The sequence below is a fragment of the Haliaeetus leucocephalus genome, unplaced genomic scaffold, assembly GCF_000737465.1.
Source record: "Haliaeetus leucocephalus isolate CR32 unplaced genomic scaffold, Haliaeetus_leucocephalus-4.0 Scaffold161, whole genome shotgun sequence".
Classification (NCBI taxonomy): domain Eukaryota; kingdom Metazoa; phylum Chordata; class Aves; order Accipitriformes; family Accipitridae; genus Haliaeetus; species Haliaeetus leucocephalus.
This window is the reverse complement of record NW_010972597.1, coordinates 1573941-1584293: the sequence shown is the minus strand read 5'-3', so window position 1 is coordinate 1584293 and position 10353 is coordinate 1573941.

Genomic DNA, 10353 nt, shown 5'->3' with positions numbered 1-10353 from the left:
TATTATAAACAGCAGTTATAATGCAGAAACTCAGAGGCATCTCCAGGTCTTGCTGTTACTCTTCAAGAAGTAAAGCGAGGCTGTGGATCCTGCTTAAACAGAAAGCGAGAGGAATGACCTGACAGCTGATAACAATTGCTGCCACTTCCTAGGACCACTCTGGGGAGTTTGGACAGGAAGGAGGGGAAAGGAAGAGATTCCTAAAAAGGAGTGTATTTCTAACTTAGATCCCAAGCTAACCGCCTGATAAACATTTTGCACTTCCATGCAGACAGAAACCAAACACGACAAGACACCCACAAACATGCATTTCTTTCCTCTTCTTCAGCAGCCTCAAGTGCAAGTAATCATGAAGAGTGATCACCACTATCCATCCAAAATGCACATGCATGATAGATGAACACCTGTACAGCTACCAAGAGCCAGATTTGCAATCACAGTGTGGGACAGTTGCTAACTGCAGGCTTAATTTCTGTTCATGTCATTGCAACATTATGCCCAGTGCCATAAGAAGTCTTACCCACTTCATAGGGGTGAGATGTTCACAGAATCAACCCCACTCGGGAGGCAGAGGCCAAGAACTGATCCACCTGCACTGATGCAAATCCAGACTGCAAACAAGGAAAAGCTCAAGTTATGACATCTGCACTTACTCCTGTTTCAAAGAGGAAAACTGGAAGTAGTATCTCTCAGCCTCTACTTAGGGCTTGCACTGATGCAGCCATATTGCTCGATGGCTTCTAAGTAGTCAGGACACTCAAGAATTATCACTATATATCTTATTTCTTTTACGATTTCCTAAAGCATTTGCTCTGAGCTACTGTTGAAAAAGGATATTGTGCTAACATTGCTCTGACTCAGAACTGCCTTCCTTCATGAACTCAAGACCTTGCAACACAGCTATTTAATATATATATTATCTGAATGTACTGCCAAAAAGAAGTGCAACTATTGAAACTGAATGTGCCTGTAATATTAAGGGCACTCATTTTTGTGTACAAAAGAATTGTCTGCCAATGAAATCTGAGGGTGTGCATGTGGTGCTGTTGCATACATTAGCAGGAAAGCTTAATTCTACTTGCAACAGAAACACCTAATTCCCTGCAACAATAAAATATCAAATCAGCAACAGAAAATGCCAACATTTTAAATTCAGTACTGAAGCCCACCTCCCATGTGTTTACCTTTAATTTTGGCTTCTTTTATTGTTATATGTTACTTGTCAGATAATACAAAATGTATCAAAACAAGGGTTTCTTTCAGAAATTCTTGTAGATATTCTCCCTAAATTCTTTCTTAGATCACAGCCTGGTTTTTCCCTCTTCATTTCTTCCCTTATTCCCTCTCTTTATTTCACTCTCCTAGATCAAGAGCTAAAATGTCATCAACCTCTGTAAAAATATATGTACAAATAAGGAATGTCATAGCACCTACTGAAAAAATTAGTAATCTCCTGTGTTACTACATTCATGTAACGGCTCCTAGTCCAGTTCCTTAGAATGCGAATTGGGAGGAAATGGCAGACCAAATACAATCATAACAAGACAGTAACATAAATGTTCAGCATTTTAACTTTTCTAAATGGAATCACACATGCAGCATTCAACAAAAAACAAACAAACAAAAATTACTCTTCTTCTTCAGGTAACCCAATTTTGAGCAGTACATGTAAAAAATGCTATTTAGCTTGTATGACTTGTAGCAGGTGCCTTCGTTACCATAAAGTTTCCTTTTAAAAGTAGCAGTGGCTATGCTAAAACATTTTTCAGCACTTGAAAACTTTCCAGAGAGGAAGACTAAGAAAGCAACATATTTTTTTGTATTTGTGAGAATCGGCCATTGATTCAGCGTAGCATTTCCATACTTGAACTGTTCCCCAGGTAAATCCAGTGGAATATTTCATATTTACCCAGGGCTGCCACACATCTGGGAGTCCTAACGATATCCAGCGTGCACAGTAACTACAGTAGCATGGAGTTAGCCCAGTATTTTTCAGAGTAGGCTAGAAGACTTGGGGACAGCTGTTACTGCATTAGCTCAAAGCTGCCACTTTTTTGTGGGTTATCAGCTACGCTTCTAAAACAGGACAGCTAACACCCTCAGTTCTGACCAAACGGTAGCTGGTGCAAGATGCTCTTACCTGGGAAAGCTAAATGGTTTATGTACAGCGTAGACATAGGGATCAATAACTGAAGCTGTCATCAAAGGAGACAGCTGAGCCTTGAGTAATCACAAAAAGACATCTTTTACCTGATGGATCAAATCTGGAAAGGGTGTCTCACCGAGGGGATAGGTTGCATCCCACCAGTCTCTCAGAAGCACACAATGTAACACTTACTACCCAAGAAAGAAATCTGAGACATTTCCTACCATCTGCATGCCTCTGCGAAAGTCTGATCACCTGGAGGTGGGATTCAAGACAGATCCAAGAGCAGTCAGTTTAGGCGATCAGATGGGCAGCTGCTCCCTGAAGACACCAGGTCCCTGGAAAAGGGCAGCTATGGGGGAGGCAGATATTGGAAGGAGTACCTGAAGATTAATATCACTGCACACACCCCACACAGTTACAGGGCATGACAGCCTTACCTAGACACATACTGTAGCTACCAGCAAAACAGCAGCTTTAACACTAGTTATTCTGACATGTACGTATGTACATGCTCTTGTCTTCCAAGTGTTTACCACGTGCATCAAACTGTTCTTAGGAGACAATTTCTGAAAGTGCTCATATTGCAATTACTCTCCACAAATTTGTTTTTTCTGAAGTTTACTGGTTCTCAGAGATTGTCTGTTCTCTGTAGGTGTATCAGCTGATTTACTAAAACACAACACCCTTCCCTGTAAATCTTCCCTCACATATGTCTTTAGACCACCAAAGCTACCAAAACACAATTACTAAGGTGTTAGTAGTAAACACTATTACTAACATAGGGATTCCAAAGGCATTATGTATCTAGCTTACTTACAAGCTTTGGAAAAGCCACTGACTTAACAGGCAATAAAATACACATCCAATTTCTTTCTTCTTTTGTACAGTCATACACCTTCTCTGCAAAAAATACATAATTTTCACAGGAGTGCAGACAATACTTTATTATGACTATTACTGTTATTTCTTCATAAAAATAATCTACAGAGAAGGCTATGGATTCAGAAAGGCACTTCAGCATATACTTAACGAAGCAACTCAATAGCCCCATCTCATACACAGTCCTGCAAAACAAGAGGTGAGAATCAGCAGGCTCTCTATTGCTGTCTGATGAGGCTAGCCGAGGCTATGCTGCATTTTTTCCTCAACTGAGACACCCAAAAATAAAAAGCAGGATATTTCCTGGTACACTGGCTAACTGCAAATGGGAATGCTCCTCTAGACCAAATTGCTTTCTTTAATATGAGATAAACAAGCAACCTCTATCAAGTATTAGCAGTCCACTATTTCTAGGGTGTCCTGCATACTCAGAAACATGCTCTCTACAGTTACAAAGATCATAATGCCACCTTAGGTTCTGTGCAGTTCTTGGCCGCAGGAGAAATTAATTATTCTTCCCCTTTTACTTCACAATACACAAAAATGTAATGAAAGCAATATTCCTGCAGGCCAGCAGAAGAACTTCCAAACATGCGTGTTTCTCCCTTCACTTACAAAGCCCATTAGAGATCAGTGAAAACATGCCAAGGAATGTTCAGCCCCTGTTCTGGAGAAATAAGAAACAGAATCAACAGTTAATGAAAGCTGGAGCCATCCAATGTTAACGTTTCTGCTACTGAGCCAAGTTTCTGCTACAAACTGAAATCAGAGCTACACGGAGGCAAATGCACTTTCCCACTGTGTGGATCATAAATGAACAGCATTAGTCATTTTGCCATTTGGCATAAAATACTTCTGTGCATTTTCTCAACTACTATTGTTCTATCACTATCACAGAAGCTGGTATTTAAATTTTCCCTGAGTTCCTTGGCATCTAACAAAGATCTGTCAAATGTAACTTCTGGCCCTGCTTCACGGTTCAGCATTAACCCATGCATGCTTGATTCCTTGTAAACACTCATTTTTCCTAAAAGTAGTAATTTACGTCAAAGTTGCATCATTATGCTCGGTCTCCAAGCACTGTAGATTGGCACAGCTCCAGCCACTTCTGTGGAACGCCATGGATTTATCCCTGCTGAGGAGTCAACCTGTGTATTTAAAGGCTATGAGGATTGTTAGGCTCACGTAGTTTGCATCACACCAGCAACCAAACTTAGCAATCCACAGCCATATGCTGGATCTTAGACACATATAAAGATGACAACAAATGAGCATGGGAGCAACATCAAGGTGGTAAATAAAGAATGTAAAGATTTCATAAACACTGCTTACCTTTTCCTCTGGCACAGATAAAGACTCACTGTCAAGATTTTCTATTAAACCTTTACAACACCAAGATCTGAATGTGCTGGAAATAACCCCATGCAATGCATTGGAAAATTGTTAAGCCATAATCATTCTAGCTAAGAACATCATATTTATGACAGCTCCACCATTTTCATTACAACTTTGGCAAACATGGAAAGCTTTTTACTCTCCATTTAACAGCTATTTTTGTCAAGGCCAGCATCGCTATTAATACTACAGTATTAGAGGCTTTGGCTGCATTTTAATCAGAACTAGTCTCCCCTACTTCATTTTAGGCTGAAGAAAAGTGTTGTGACCTACCAGTTTGGCTGGCTGCTGCTGCTGTGAGTGTACAGAAGGCACCCACCTGCATCCAGAAGGGCAGCACAAGGAAAAGACAATTCTATTTGTGGCATTTAATTCACAGATTTTCTCTCAAGGCAACAGAGTACCTAACCAGGTAAATGAATCTGAGGAAACCAAAAGGCAGAAAGTACAACAATCCCTGACTAATCTGATACATCTGCTGCAAAAAAAGACATTTAAGTGGAACTCAAGGTGATGCTGAAGTCCTTGTTGCTGTCTGTCTGTAATTTCCTACCTGCAACTTCCATTTGAACAGCATCTCTCAACCCAGAGATCCAGCTGACAAGCAGGCCACACAGTTTTAAGATTTCCAGAGTCTGAGCTTTGTTAATCACAGTAAAAAATTTAGTGCCAAGGTTGGCACCTCCAGTATCCCTGCTGGGGACCCTTAAATGACAACATACGACTTTGGATCTATGCAGCACACAGAAGGATGCTCCTGCAGAGTAAACAGAAGTCAAATATTTTAAAAGGAAGGAGGAAAGCTAACTGGAACAGCAGTTGTTGTTTCTGCCTAGCTAGAAATTATTGGTGACATTCATGTTTAAGGCATCAGATGAGCTGTCTTGGTTTCAGTTTGCCTCTATTTATTCCCTTGCTCCCCTTCTCACATTCTTCTGTGGTTCTTAGTAGCAACTTTGTAATAATATATCCATAGCTGATGCGCATACATCTCTTTAGCCTGCCTAACACACGCATAATGCAATACTACAAAGCCTAATAATACAACCAGTTTTAAGATTCCTAACTTGCAAAGATCCTTCACAACACAGGATTAAGCCTCGAAATATGCTCTTCATTCTACAGTCAGAGACATTAGCAGCCATATGACTACTGTTATCCCACTACCTTCTCGAAATTGGCAACAGCTGATCCATACTACCTTTTTCTTTTTTTTTTAAACTAGAATTCACGAAAATCCCAACTTTCCCCAAAAATTAATCTGAAATATTTACAGATACCTAGGTAACACAGGCATGCTTTGGTAAGACAAGATTTTATGTAACCTGCAGCTCTTACTGTATGAGAAGAATCAATTTTCAGATGCTGGGCTGCCTTTGTGAACATTTTCAAGGAGATGCCTTTCCATCTTCCTGGCATACTACGGTAGAGATGGTTCTGATAACTATGCATTATTCCAAACAAGCAACAACAAGGAAGAGAAAATATCAAATCAAGACAAGAGCTAGAAAGGCATACGTTGTCAAAGGAAAGGGAAAATATTCACTTCTGCTTCCACTGTTTGCTTATGCCTTGCAATATGTTTGGTGCAAATCTCTGTAAAAGGACAGGGGGAAAATAAAAAGAACTTTAAAACACCAAAAATAAACAATATGCCACATAAGAAAATTTCAGACAGGTCTGAATATACGTTTAAGTTTTGTACACCTGAATATCTACACTGACGTGAAAAGTACTTAAAAGTTATGGCCATTTGGACCCAGTCCCCAGTTTGAATTTGTGTATCAAATACTGCATTTCCAGCTCTGTTTGAGAGTAATTGCAATGACATCCTTTGCCATGTCCTACAGCTGTAAACAGCTACAGCTTACACCTCGGAGCAGGGCAGGGGAATCAATGCCTTCCTGCCTAATGCAGAGGGTGACAGACATCAAAGGGCATCATCTTTCACGAAATGCCTTTATTTTGGAGATTTAATTCATAGGTCAAACCCCTGACTTGAAAGCCTCTTTGGAAAAATCCTTCTTTCTCCATGAACTGAACCATAGAAATCCCAAATCAAGAGAACTGGGAAAAGATCATAGAATCATTTAGGTTGGAAAAGACCTTTGAGGTCATCGAGTCTAACCATTAAGCTAATACTGCCCAGTCCACCACTAAATCATGTCCCTAAGCACCATGTCTTCACATCTTTTAAATACCTCCAGGGGTGGTGACTCAAGCACTTCCCTCGGCAGCCTGTTCCAATGTCTGACAACCCTTTTGGTGAAGAAATTTTTCCTAATATCCAATCTAAATCTCCCCTGGTGCAACTTGAGGCCATTTCCTCTCATCCTATCACTAGTTACTTGACAGAAGAGACCAGCACCCACCTCGCTACAACCTCCTTTCAGGTAGTTGTAGAGAGCGATAAGGTCTCCCCTCAGCCTCCTTTTCTCCAGGCTAAACAACCCCAGCTCCCTCAGCTGCTCCTCACAGGACTTGTTCTCTAGACCCTTCACCAGCTTCGTCGCCCTTCTCTGGACACGCTCCAGCACCTCAATGTCTTTCCTGTAGTGAGGGGCCCAAAACTGAACACAGTATTCGAGATGCGGCCTCACCAGTGCCGAGTACAGGGGTACTATCCCTTCCCTAGTCCTGCTGGCCACACCATTTCTGATACAAGCCAGGATGCCATTGGCCTTCTTGGCCACCTGGGCACACTGCCTGCTCATACTCTGCCAGCTGGGTCCCCTCCCTCAGGGAAGCCTGGTCCTGCCACAGCCTGCCTGTCTGGTGTCTTTAATTCGAGTTTTCTTAAAGTGCAGAAGCTTTCCTAACCATAGGCCTTAGGTACACCTACATGTATCACGCAAAACAGAGAAAGGGCCTGAAAACCTGTGAAGGTTTCACAGAACTGTTCCTGAGCACGTCTGGGCTTAGACTGTTGTTTTTTCTACAGGAAGTTATTTTTAGTGGTAAAAAAGTGCCATTTTGAAACAAACTGTGTCATCTTACCCACTTAGTGGATGAGGGAAAAGCTGTGGATATTGTTTATAGTAAAGCCTTTGACACCATTTCCCACAGCATTCTCCTAGAGAAATTGGCAGCTCAAGGCTTGGTCGGGCATAATCTTCACTGGGTAAAAAACTGGCTGGATGGGCAGGCCCAAAGAGTGGTGGAGAATGGAGTTAAATCCAGTTGGTGGCTGGTCACAAGTGGTGTTCCCCAGGGCTCAGTATTGGGGCCAGTTCTGTTTAAGATCTTTATCAATGATCTGGAGGAAGGCATCGGGCGCCCCCTCAGTAAGTTTGCAGATGACACCGAGCTGGGCAGGAGTGTTGATCTGCTGGAGGGTAGGAAGGCTCTACAGAGGGATCTGGACAGGCTGGATCGATGAGCCGAGGCCTATAAGAGATTGTATGAGGTTCAACAAGGCCAAGTGCCAGGTCCTGCACTTGGGTCACAACAACCCCGTGCAACGCTACGGGCTTGGGGAAGAGTGGCTGGAAAACTGCCCAGTGGACAAGGACCTGGGAGTGGCCTCCAGGAGAAGCCAGTGCACTTTCAACTTCTGCTAAGCTGGTCCAGGTTGTCCAGGTTAAGCACAATTTATCTAATAGATTCCCAGCTCCAGCCTACTGCTATCTCATGCCCATCTCTGAACAGGGAACACACACCTTCTTTAACTCACCAGGGTACACAGGCTTCTTGCTCCACAAACATCACAGCAGCAGAGGCCACCCAGCAGGACAATGTGAAGAACCAGCTTTCTCAGGAGACAAGCTTCCCACTTCTTTATTCCCACAAACAACAAAAGTCACTGATAAAGCTGAGGAAAATGGTCAGAGTTCTGCCTGAAGTACAGCCTGGTACACAATTAGCAAAGTGAGAGAAAGCATTCAAAACCAAATGTATTCCAATCAGCTCAGCCACCTTCAGCAATGTACCTCTGCAAGAGGTATGCAGAGCAAGGCCTGGCTTTTTTTTCAGCCTAGATGATTCAAGGTTTCCAATGTTTCTACAAGTGCAAATTTCTCTTGACAGCCATAAATTCATTTAAAGAGTGACGACAATTAAATAAATGTAATCTGTCACACTGCGGAGTTTTATTTTACTTGATAATACCTTGATATATATACACACACAAGAATAAAAAGCATATTTTGACATTTAAAGCCATCCTAGCATGTCTGTGCCACACAGCCCAAGCTGTCAGGAGAAATGTGGGAGTGCTGCAAAGTTTTTAGATAACAACAACTTCTAATTAAGAGATGAAATTTAATTTTTACCAAATTAGAGCACGCACAGCTTCTCTCACACAAACACAAAAATGAAAAACATTTGGCTAACACTCATTTTTCTGGCCAGTCGCTTCCCCAAAGCTGCAACTGTGACTGACTGCAGGCTTTTCTTCTCCAGAACAACAGCCTACTTCGGAGGCTAAAGCCCCAGTCTGAGATTCAGATGATTATGATTCAAACCCTGGCTCTGACACAAGCCACTTCTCTAACTTTGGGTAAATCATTTAACTGACACTTACTCTGCTTCCAATCTAATCAGTAAAGTCAGGATAATCCTATTTCCTTTTCTTACACTTGTGGAATAGGGTAGGATAGCTTGGATACCAGAAATTATCTTGGGCAGCACATAGCTCTCTGGAGGCTAATTTCACCATCCACAAAGAGTAACTGACATTTTTTAATCTGCCTGCACTTTTGTGGACTGCTAGTGATGCTCATCCACCTCACCTGCTAAAATGACCATCATGAACAGATGGCTCTAATCTTAAGGATTATCAGTGTACATATTAATACCCCTACCAAACGTGTATGAAACATCTATAAGAGGTAACTGTGGACATTTTTTCCAAGGTACATTCTCCAAGGATACAAGAAGGAGAAGGAACAAGATTCTGTAATGTGGATTAGAGACCATGCACTACAACCACATTTCTTAAACTGGAAGCATGACGTACCTGTCTGATGAGAGTATGATAAGGGGAACATCTGAAAAGCATGGAGATCACCCCATGCCTCTACAGCTGCAAGAATATAATGGCTGGCAAGGATAGTTATCACTTGCCTGCCCCCCCCCCGCCCCCGCTGCCCTGCCCCGAGAGCATCTGCAGGACCCTGCACAGCTATGGACCATTCCACTCCCTGCAACGGGAAGGAGAGAAAGAGAAATACTGCTAGCTGCAGTCATGACTGACTATTCCTGTCAGCTATCATCATCTCCAGTAGTGGCTTAGTTAGTGGGGGAAGTACAAACAGTTATTTGCTGCACAATGGAGTAATGGGAGGGGGAAAGCAACTACAGCCATGTCCTCCTCCTCTCCCTTTTTTCTCTCCTTCTTTCTCAGTCGTGGAAGAGACAGAAAAGTAGTTGCTCCCTCCCACTGCTCTTTCTCTCCTTTCCTTATCTCTTTTGTATCACTTATCTTGAGAACAGCTGCTCATATATATAAATAACAGCGAGGTCAAAGCTGCTACAAAAAAGATTGATTTGACCTAGAAATGTTTTGAGAAGTACTGTGTAACCAAGATGCCTGTGGAAGGTACCAGGGAAGACCAAAGACATTCATAATGGCTCTTTCCTACAGGGACACCTACAAGGAAAACATTTCCTTTGCCCCCTGTCTCTTCCCTCATTTTGAAAACCAGCAGTGTGATGTACACTTGATACTAAAAGGGTGAACAAGTGGTATGTTTCAGACTCAAGAGACTGTCAGTATACAGAATAAAGAGGAGGAGTCACAACCACACTGAATGCCTAATTACTGGAGGATTGATTTCCCTATGTAAAGGAAAAGAGACTTTCTCCAAAGCAATTCCCTCCAATAATTTATACAGACATTGGCAACTTCTGCAGCCTCGCCCACAAAGTACAGAATTTTTATTGCAGGGGATTCTGTCAGGTGGTTTTTGGTTTTTTACAGATGACATTTA